The sequence below is a fragment of the Malus sylvestris genome, chromosome 5 (assembly GCF_916048215.2).
Source record: "Malus sylvestris chromosome 5, drMalSylv7.2, whole genome shotgun sequence".
Taxonomy (NCBI): Eukaryota; Viridiplantae; Streptophyta; class Magnoliopsida; order Rosales; family Rosaceae; genus Malus; species Malus sylvestris.
This window is the reverse complement of record NC_062264.1, coordinates 21311360-21322903: the sequence shown is the minus strand read 5'-3', so window position 1 is coordinate 21322903 and position 11544 is coordinate 21311360. Positions and strand designations below refer to the sequence as shown.

The following is an 11544-nucleotide window of genomic DNA, read 5'->3' as shown; positions in this document are numbered from 1 at the left end:
TTGATGGTGCTTTGACTTGTCTTTTTGTACTTTCTTTTCTCCCCATTTTTTTATATTCTTCTTTTGAACTTTCAACCCCATTTAAAATGGGACTTTGAAACCATTTGACCCAATCTTTTGACAGCAAGCTTTACTTTTTATATATATATGACTTTAAAGCTTCCAGGTTCAACAACCTCTCATCTTCTCCACGTGAGGTGTGAGGTGCAGACTTTATTTACGCCCCCCTTCACGAGATGGCTTTCAGAAATTCCTATTTTTCTTGGCTCTAATACACGATGGTTTTCCTTTAGAAGCAAGAATCAATTTCGATATACTTGGGCTGCCGTGGATTTCGTATATTTCAAACTTCTATTTGGATTGGGTAACCGTTGATTTCCAAGTGAGGATGGGTAAGGTTTGTTAGAGCTCAGATCCTTTTCAAATTTCTTCAATTTACCATCATTTCCCCCCCTTAAATTGCAAAGGCCTTTTTTTGTGTAGGCCACAAGCTTTCATTTTTCTGCTGCATTGTTCTCGTGCTTGTACTTCTTTTGTGGATCGAAAAATTAAAAGCAAAAAGGGAGGAGAAAGTAACAAGCAGGTGACTCCATTTTCATTTTCTGTATTCTAGATTTTGTAGGTTCTGATGTATAGGGGAGAAGAGTCTTTGTGTCCTCTTTATGGAGAGTCATTTTTTCTTTTCTTTGGAATATGTAGAGGAAAAGTGTCTGCTGAGTGTGATTGGTTAGTGCGAATCAATTTCCATTCGGTGTTGAACACTGCTTCCACCTTGACTTAATGTCAATTTCTTCCTTTCTGATTTGCAGCCCTGAGTTTGTTGATAACAAGTGTTGATTTATGGCTCCAAATGGGAGGATTGTACTCTAAAATTTTGTAGTAAGACATTCTTCATGTTTGCCATACTTGAATGAGTCTTGATGCGTTAATGTTTAATTATCAATTTCCGATATCTACATTTCTCCGTAAAGAGTCTTGTGACTGGTTTGGTTAGTAGACATTAGACGCCCTCCTTTTTTTTTTTTTTTTTGCTCCCGTCCATGTGCTGCCTTCTATGCTTAATCAGAAAATAGATGGGCACTATGGCCTTTCTTATTTGAATGCCACGTGAATGGCTTTATGATAGCCATGCTCATGGTAACTTGATCATACTTGGTTGTTCTTTCTTATTGACACTTATGCAAACTAATGCTTTTCCCAAAATCTTCTTGTAGTTTTGATTTGTCTACTAGGTCTTTGGGTGTTAATAAAGGTTGCCATGTAAATGGGTTTCCCTAATTAATTTGAGAAATTTGACAGCAGGCTTTTCCTTCCCTGTAAACTTGGGATAGCTTGAACTCTTTCAAGTCCAACTTCACGTGGAAGAGAAGCAAATACATTCTCGCTACTTATTTAGAGATTGGCAAATTTTCTTTCTTTCCTTTTGTCTTGTAGAATCTGTCAGTTTCATTTCAATGCTTTTGGTCAGTATTTTTGACCTATGCTTTAACTCTCTTTTTTGGTAAAGTCTCATGCTTTGACTTTGGTCCACCTTTGAAATACTATGCAAACATCATCCCAATATACTTTGCTGGAACTTTACAAATATAAAGGGAGACACCATCTTTTCCAATTTCTCCTTTTCCTTGGATTCTTATCCCAAGTGGGTTTTTATGGAATTTTATGCAAAGGCATCCTCTATGTCTTGTACCCGTGAGTAGCAAAGAAAACACCAAAGAATTACTAACAGAACAATTTGTTTCCTCTGGAGTTGCATCTTGGCTTCTTTTGGTCCATAAATGCACCTATTTTCTCATTGGAACTCAAAGAATGACTTTCCATATAAAACTTGGCTTCTTATGTCTGCTTCCTTAGCTTGATTTTTGACAGATGACCTTTAGAATGATCCTTTGTTGTTTTCAACCTTCTTTAACTTTACCCAACATGATAACCACATGAATGGCATTCATGTTATCTAGAAGACTTTTCTTCCTTTTCCTTCTCTGGAGTAATCTTTAAAGTCTTCTTCCTTTTCCTTCTCTGGAGTAATCTTTAAAGTCTAGGACATCAGCAACGTACCACCTTCTTGGAGCATAGTGTTCTGCTTTCGCCAGCACTCTTCTGCACCGTTGTTGATTGAATGAAGAACAGGTTGTCATCGATATTTGGAGTCGAAACTTGCTCTTTCTTTATCAAATCTATTGCTTGTCGTGACACCAATGGCTCATTCTTTCTTGGCATGGACGGTGAAAACGGATCTCTTAGATTTGATTGGAACTTCACGGGGTGGTTTAGGCCACCCTGAAGAAATTCATGGGATTTTGGAGATTATTTCTACTGCTGTCAGTGGGGAGTCCATATCCTCTTCTTCATTTCTCTTTTAAACGTTGCAACTTTCTTGTATAAACTGAAAGTTATAGACTCTGGGTAGTTGATTACGCCTTCTTTTTTCACTTTTGTCTGCAACACAACATTAAACAAGAAAGAAATAAATTAAAAGAACTTGTTTCATACCTGGTGATGAATTTTCTTCTTTTGGATCTTGACTCGAAAGCACGAATGGTTGAACCCCTTTTCTCTTTTCTGGTAGCACTTTGTTGCTTTTGGTATTTTCTCTCAAAGTTTCTCTTATTTTCTGCAAAGTATCGCCTCCTCTCTTTGTGTCTCTCTTTCTCATTGCAACTTATGCCTATTTATAGATATCTTAGGAAGGCTCTGGAGCTTTTATGTGGGGAGATAGAGGTTGTGTCTTCCGCCACTTTCTCTCAACTTCCCTCAGTGACTATCCCAGTCTTCCACGTCCTTTTGTTGCAGAAAATGGGGAGCTCCTGTTTTGCACGTTTCTTCCCCCTTTTGTAGGAAGAAACTTCATATATTATTTTATTTATTTATGGATGTTGATTTGTATATAAAGCCCATTCTCATTTTTTGGGCTAGATTACTTTCTTTTTTTTTTACCTTGTAGTTTGACCCAATTTGTATGGACTTTATTTTTTTATATATTGTATATATTTTATTGTTCAACACCATCAAAGACCTTGGGACGCTAAAGTATTTTCTTGGCATAGAAATGGCTACTTCTTCCAAAAGGATTGTTCCTAAATCAAAGGAAATATGTAGCTGATCTTAAGATTAAGGAAGAAGAGAAGGAAGTTTTCTAGAATAGAATAAAGGTATAGATATTTTTTTTTAACTTGAAAATAGAAGAATAAGTCAATGATTATAATAATAATTAATTAGCTTGATTTTTTTTATGGAAGTAGGGAAATATTTTTTTTGATGATGAAGATATAGTAAAAAATGTATGTGATCCGTCACATGAAGCTTCAGGTTGCGGAGCATGCGCACAAAGAGTATAGAAATAAGTTAAAAAAAAGAAAGTATTACTCTAATAGAGCAATTGAGGTGCGCACCCATCCTTGTCGTGATGTGAATCCTGCACAATAGGTTGAGTTGGGGGCATACTGGAATAGAGAAAAAATAAGGGTAATCTTTATATGATTTATTTTGTTATAACTTTAAATTTGTCTAATAAATTCTCTTATTTTTCAAGAGGTTGCTAAAAAAATAGGATTAATCGGCTGTTGAAAGCAATGAACCATACAACCGGTTCAAAATCTTTTGCAAGGGTGCATCAAGAATTTGTATGGGTTGTACATTTTTGAGAAATGTTACTAATTTGAAATTTAATATATGGTTGTTAGAAATTTTATTTTTAATATGAAGTTTGCTTAAAATTGTTTGTTTTTTCGTTGACATATAAATAAAGCAAAAAAAGCATGGGAAGGAGGCAAATCCTATTACTTTTTTTCATGAATGTCATACACGAAAAGATAAAACTTGGATTGATGAAACATCTCAACGCATAAGGGTAATTGATTTTTTTCGTGTTAGTATTTCATTGTTATTAATTTTTATTATCTATAGTTAATTTTTCTGTTTTATGATTGTTGAATTTTAATTTTAAAAATTGTATTGCAAGGCAACAATTGAGAGCAATCTTCAAACTTTGATTGAGTCAGGCCAAGAGGATAATGATGAACTTAGGACCCGAGTTTATGTCGATACGATGGGTCCTGAGAATCATAATAGAGTCAGAGGATATGGTCATGGGGTGACTCCTGATATGGTGTCCTATGCATCTTCTTCATCTTCTACTTCAAATTCCTCCAGTAGATCATCTAGGAGTTCAATGGCACTGTTGATGACTGAAAACAATGAGTTGAGAAGGAAGGACGAAGCGAATACTAAACGATTGGCGGACCTAGAGGTTAAGGTTGAACAATCAAACAATCGGCATAATCAGTTGTTATATTTGTAATGTCGGATTTAGTGTTTGCTATGACGGATGAGTTTTTGTATATTATGTGGAATGTTGGATATAAAATATTTGTATATTTTGGCACTATTTTTATTGTTAATAATTTTTATTAATGTTTGTTTTGGCCTATACATGAAATTTATTAATTTTTTTATATAAATTTTTTTAATTACTATTAATTAAAAACGAAAGCGGAGACAAATCTGTTTATATATTTATTATTAACATAGGTGGTGTCCGTTAAGACCGTTAGTAGATTGCATATTTTATTTATTTAATTGTTAGCTGTTGTCGGTTGTAGCTTGCATATTTTATTACATCCGGAATATTTTATTTGTTAATTTTAACACTATGTTGGTTAAAACCGACAATGGGTTGAATACTTTATATTTTAATTGCGACTTGATGTTGGTTATGACCGCCATTATGTCAGAAGAGCATGTCGCTTTTAATTGACGTAGAGTTCAGTGTCGCTTTTAACCGACGCAGATTCGTGGCAGATTAAGCAAACAAACCGACATCGAAGCCTTTTTGTGTTGCTAGCAATGGTGTCGCTATTCCAATCCAACATTGCATGGTTTTATGTCGGATTTTTATCAACTTTCCGACAGAAATTGGAGTTCTTGTCGGTTTTTGCTTCGCCAGTGATAACCTCTTTTGTAGTATTGTGAGAAATTACCCCTAACATGCTTAATTTGTGGGATGGTAGATCACGTTGAGGAGCAGTGCATGCATTTTCGAGGGCGCAATGATGATGATCTTGCGAAACCATACGGTCGTTGGTTCTAGAATGATGTGATTAGTTTGGATATCACAAAATTCAAGGGAGACGGTTCGGTTTAAATCCATCCCCAGGCTGGAAGATGGCAGCGCCACTCCATGACGATGAGGAGATGTTGGAAGGTTCACCAGAGAGCTGTCGACACGTTGGTGACCAGAGAGTTGACCACGAAGTTAATGCGACGAATGAAGGGGGAATGAACAATCTGTCAAATGCGAATCAGGAAAATCAACCTCGTCCAAATCTGCCAGATTTAAATGCAGCTGCGTCCGAGGAGGATATGGAATTTGATTGTATGGCTGTAATTCCTTATTATGGCGGTCCAGTTAGCCTTATTCCCATGGGATCTAATGACAATCATCTCGGGGTTCCCGCTATGCAGATTGATGATAGGTCAATGCATTATAATGACATATTCACTACTACTCAGCAAGAATTAACCTTATTTGGTGTCAATATTAAAAACCAGCCCCTAACAGATCCATGCTTGGAGACACGGATTCATGATGAGGTGGCAGGGGTCCCTCATAGCAGTAGTGGAATGAGCCAATGTGTTCTTGAGTCTGGGATCATCGACATCCTCTAGTTTGCAGAGGCTGATGGTCCAAGAAAGTAATATTAGCCCTTTGGGCCATTAGGAATTCTCTTTGGGACCTGACCCATTTAATCTTATGCCTATCATCGAACGTAAGAAGAGCAGGTGGTTCGAGGGGTTTGGCTAGTTCTCATGCACGTGCTTGTGAACCTTTCCCTGAGTTGGGTAAGCGTGCAAATCGTGATGAATATTTTGGTTTTCCCATCTGTGTTTCAAGACGTAGACTTGATTTGAATGGAGGGTCTTTCGATTTATAGGCGGCAGCTGCCGAAGGTCAGCCCCGCCGCTCGCAATGAGTTGTATCAGTTGGAACTGTCGGGGGCTTGGGAACCCCTGAGTAGTTCATGTGCTTAAAAAGTTGATATCCAATAAAGATCCCAACATTGTCTTTCTTTGTGAGACTAAGAGCAGGGTGGCTCAAATGGAAAGATTCAAAGTACAATTGCAGTTTGATTTTGTTTTCCCGACAACTCCGACAGGCCTTGGGTGTGTATTGTGTTTTCAACGAAATTCTTAAAGCTGATGAACAAGAAGGTGGTAATCTGCATCGAGATAGGCGAATGGAGGGTTCCGGAATGTAAATGAGAGATGTCAACTTATTGACCTGGGCTATGGTGGTAATAAATTCACATGGTTTACAATAAGGGTGGAGGGATAAAGGTGCGACTCGATAGGGCTTTGGCCAATTATGCGTGGCTGGAACTATTTCCCTCCTACAAGGTTACTCATTTAAAGAAGTCTTCTTCTGCTCACACACCACTATTTCTCAAGGTTACAATAAGGGTGGACGGAGACCGTTGAAATGCCGGAGACAATTTCATTATGAAGAACAATGGACTTCACAGAATGGGTGTCGGGAAGCAATAAAACAACGAGGGGCTAAAGTGATCGAGGGTGTTCCTATGTTCCAGGTTACGGAGGAAATCAAAGAAACAAGATCGAATTTGGCTAAGTGGGCCGTCAAAATACTTGGCAGGGGTTTAAAGAAATTTATGAAATAGAGAACAAGCTTACCTCCTTTCTCGGTCAACCTTTTACAGAGGTTACGATTGGACAGAAGAGAGAGCTAGTTGCAAGATTAAACTCCTTGCTTAAGCAAGAAAAAATTTATTGGCGCCAACGATCAAGGGAGAATTGGATGAAGCTTGGCGATAGAAATACAAAGTATTTCCACCAAAAAGCCACGCGTCGACAACGACGGAATGGTTTGTATGGACTGAAAAAGAAAACGGAGACTGGCATGACAATAAATCGGGTATGGAAAAGGTGGTTGTAGATTACTTTACGAAGCTTTTCGAGTCTAATGGTGGTGAACATCTAGATAAGGTGTTAAAGCACATTGCGCTGAGAGTCACCATGGATATGAATGAAGAGCTCAGTCAGCCATTTGTTGATGAAGAAATCAAATTTGCCCTATTCCAAATGCATCCCATAGAGGCCCCTGGGCTCGATGGCATGCCTCCAGGTTTTTGCCAAAAACATTGGGATATTGTAGGGACTGATGTTTGTAATGGAGTGCGCATGTTACATTCAGGATGTATGCTATGGAAAATCAACTACACTCATATAACATTGATTCCCAAAGTTCGAGATCCGAAGGAAATGACACAACTTAGTCCATTAAGTCTATGCAACGTTATCTACAAAATTGTGGCTAAGGTGATCACCAATAAACTTAAGAGGATTTTGCCAAGGATTATCTCTCTGATGCAGAGTGCCTTTGTTCCAGGAAGGTTAATCTCGGATAATACCTTGGTGGCGGGGGAAATTGCTTACTCCATGCATAAACAAAAATCCGGTTGGAACAGTATTATGACTTTGAAACTTGACATTAGTAAAGCTTATGATCGTTTGGAATGGAATTTTTTGGAGGAAATGATTAGGTGTCTGGGCTTTAATGAGAATTGGATTCGTATGGTAATGTTGTGTATCTCAACGGTTACAGATTCCTTCAAAGTTAATGGCGAGCAGATGGGGCTTGTTTCTCCTAAGAGGGGGATTCGACAGGGTTGCCCCTTATCTCCTGACTTGTTTGTCATATGTGTCGAAGGTTTGTCCGCGTTGTTAAGTAATGGAAAAGAACTCGGACTCATTCATGGTGTGTCGGTGTGCAAAAATGCACCGAGGTACTTTGGAGAAATGCCAGAACATCAAAACCTTGCTGCGTACTTACGAATTAATGTCGGGACAATCCGTTAACTTTAATAAGAGTTGTGTAGCATGATGTTGATCAAACAATTCTTAGCAAGTTGTCTTGGAGTTCAAAAAGTACAATTTCATGATAAATATCTGGGCTTGCCGGTATTTGTGAAACAATCAAAGAAATCAACCTTTGCATATGTTAAAAATCGTTTGTGGAAAAAGATGCAAGGTTGGCGTGGCGGTTTGCTTAGGAGTAAGGGGAAGGAATTATTGGTGAAGACGGTAGCCCAAGCAATGCCTACTTACACCATGCAATGTTTCTTACTCCCAAAAACATTCTGTGAGGAACTAAACATGTTGATAGCCAAATTTTGGTGGAGTGGGGATCCAAGAAAGAGGAAGATTCATTAGATTAATTGGAGAAAGTTATGGAAACCGAAGAATGGAGGAGGATTGGGTTTTCGCGATTTATATGCCTTCAATTTAGCTCTTTTGGCTAAGCAAGCTTGGAGGTTTGTTTCTCAGCCTTCTTCTTTAGCTTTTCGCCTATCAAAGCTCGGTATTTCCCTAACACAGATTTTCTGAGTGCAAAAGTGAATTCTAATTCTCCTTTGTGTGGAGGAGTATTGCAGCAGCTCGCTCAGTAATCTTGTGGGGCTTGCGTTGGCAAGTAGGGGACAGTTCATCCATCAAAATATGGGGCGATAATTGGGTGCCTCGGGATAATTTTTTCAGAATAATCTCGCCACCTCCAGCGAATTGGCATAGCATTGCCACAGTGAGTAATTTATTTGTGGAGGAAACACGTTGCTGGAACCTAGAACTTCTTGGCAATTTGTTTAGCCCGGAGGAAGTGGAAACCATAAAATTTATCCCCCTAAGTGAATGAGTTACGGTTGACAAAATTATCTGGCACTATGAAAAGAATGGAGCCTTCTCTGTCAAAAGTGCTTATCACTTGGCGAGAATAGAGGTGGAGATGATTAGAACAACAACAGAACGAGCTTGCAAAACCATGAATCGGTGCTCTAGAAGAAACTATGGAATGCTTGCATTCCAGGAAAAGTTAAAACCTCTACTTGGAGAGGTTGTTTAGATGCGCTGCCAACTAGATCGAACCTCTCCAAAAAGAGGATCACTACTGAAACTAATTGCTTGTTCTGTTCCGGGAAGTCGGAGACTATAGGGCATGTGTTGAGGGATTGCTCCATGGTGGCTGTGATGTGGTTGTCGACTCTGGGATTGAGAGTTCATAATAATAATAATCAATCTCTGTTGGAATGGTTGGCCCAGCTAGCACAAATAGTACCTAAACATGCTTTTGACTTGGTGTTGATAACGTTATGGAGTATTTGGCGAGCGCGGAATGACATACGCTATGGAAGGGTGTTCAAGCTTTGCCTCATGATATCTCCATTCGAGCCGAAGAATGGTTGCTTGCATCACCGTTGGCATTCACCAAAGAAGAAGAATGGGATCGCAACGTCGCAAAAATGGACTTGACCAACTGACAGATAGGTAAAATGTAATTTCGATGGTGCATGGGATGAACGATAAAGAATCGGTGGCATTGGGATAATAATTCGTGATTGCAAAGGGGAATTCATTGCAGTGATGTCGGGGAGTGCCACCACCGTGGGCTCGGCAATGTAGGCTGATATGATTTTTTTATGACCTGCACAAAGAGAGGTTAAAATCACACAAAATACTTGCAAGAGAGCAAGGTAGTTGTAGTAAAAATGGTTATGCAAGGTCATTCCACAAAGATTATTTAAAACAATTTATGCAAAACCAAAATCTTAGTTAATTATTTAAAAACAAAGATTGGAAAAGGTTGATTTTGAATTTAAATAAATAAAAATGAATTTAATAAAAGTAATTTAGGAAAAACAACTGGTAGCCAATTAAGAAGAAATCAGATAAAAAAGAAATGGTTTTGAGAAATAAATTTGGAAAAGCACTAGGATTCCACAATTTCCTTAACAATCCTATATATGTAGATTTACTAATTATTTATGAATTACCCATGCAACTTTAAAGGTTAGGTTTACTACATATTCTACTCGTGGTATTCAAGTTTAGCCAAATTGAAGCCGATTACTTATTCATGCTAATGCTCAAGGCATCGCCCTAGCAAAAGAAGGTTAATTACTCATATTCATAATAAAATCAAAAGAATTTTATTAAACTAGAAAACAAATGAAAACACCTTGTAAAATAAAGTCTGAAAATCTCTAAGCTTTAGCCAAATTTCTCTCTCTAATATTGCGTAAAGAAGAAGGCCACAATGGCTTATTTATACAACTAGAAAATCCAATCCTTCCTAGAAAATGACTTAGAATAAAACTAGGAAACCAAATAAATTAAAATAAATTAGGAAACATAATTCTAAATTGACTAGGATAATCTGCTCAAAATCTGCACAGCCACGTTTTGGACCCATATATGCTCCAAAACCAGCCTAAAATAACTGGATTTAAAGTTTGGACTATTCTGAACACTTCTCCAGAAGGCCACAAACCCCTCAGAGGTTATTTTAGGCTCCAAAAACACAATTAAGCCCAAAAACGTCACTTTCCAATACCATGCACTGCATCTTTATTTCCTTGCAAAAAAATAATCGCTTGGTGGAAAAATCTGATATTTTGATAGAGTCAAGCTAAAGCAACTCACGAACGTCCTCCAATTTGAATCATTTTAAAGTTCGTCTGTTTGATCATGTTTTGTTTCAGAAGAAGTTGAATGTCCTAGATTGAAAATATAAAGCAAAGTATCAAAATTCTACCAAAATAATTATTAAAACATACTAAGAATAGAATAATATATATAATATAATATTGACTCGTCGCAGGCCGAACTTACAGCGGCTAGGAAAGCAGTGTTTCTTGCGCAGGCTACTGTTGGATGCAGTGTAGAGGTGATTTTTGAAGGTGACTCAAGCCTGACTGATGCTGCGATGAATATGCAAGGAGAGGATTGCTCGGTGCTTGGACCTATCATCAACGATCTCCGTGCTTACCTATTGGATTTCTCGCATGCCTAGGTTAGCTGGATTCGTCGCGAGGCCAATGTTGTCGCTCATCGCCTTACGTGTAGTGATCTTGGACGAACTGGTGAGAAGACTTGGATTGGCGGGCCATCAGATCTTCTAATGGATGTATTGTTGGACGAAAACTCTGCACGATTTTCTATTTTAGCAAATTATATTTTACTGCTTATTTGAGGATAGATAGCTATTTAAGCTATTTGTGCAGGACCTTCTTTTTCTCTCGTCCAGATTGAAATCCCTAATAGGTTTTTATTGAGGCCCTTATATGCATACTATCCTCCTATTTGTACTTATTATTTTCCAATAAATGAATATCGTACTTTTTTTCAAAAGCACTAATCTTGTTCTAAAGTTGAAGTTTTTCAACCCACATTTTTGCACCCTCGAGTCTTATATCTATTTTTTTGGCCAATGAAAGTTTAACTTGTATTCCAAGATCTATAAATCTTAAACATTTTTTTAATTCAAAGTCAAAATTAGATCTCTCTTAAATCACATATTCGGGCAGTTAGTTGACTCTAATATTGACTATCTTCCTTAATAAAATAAAATGTCTTTTAGGGTGCGTTTGGTAAGCAGACGGGACGGAACGGAACGGAACGGAACGGAACGGAACGGGACGGGACGGGACGGGACGGGACGGAACGGGACGGAACGGAACGGAACGGAATGGAGGT

General features: G+C 38.0%; 1 long non-coding RNA gene across 2 annotated transcripts; it reads left to right on the top strand.

Annotated features, from left to right (window-relative positions):
* The first annotated feature begins 217 nt into the window (after positions 1–217).
* On the top strand, positions 218–3614 carry LOC126624449 (uncharacterized). 2 transcript variants are annotated; one of them, XR_007624110.1, is made up of 3 exons: positions 218–397; positions 484–879; positions 3048–3614. It is a non-coding gene; the product is annotated as an uncharacterized LOC126624449 (long non-coding RNA). The 2 variants fall into 2 exon arrangements; XR_007624109.1 differs by lacking the exon at positions 3048–3614 and having other exon boundaries at positions 218–392; positions 484–583; positions 810–972.
* The last annotated feature ends 7930 nt before the right edge of the window (positions 3615–11544 follow it).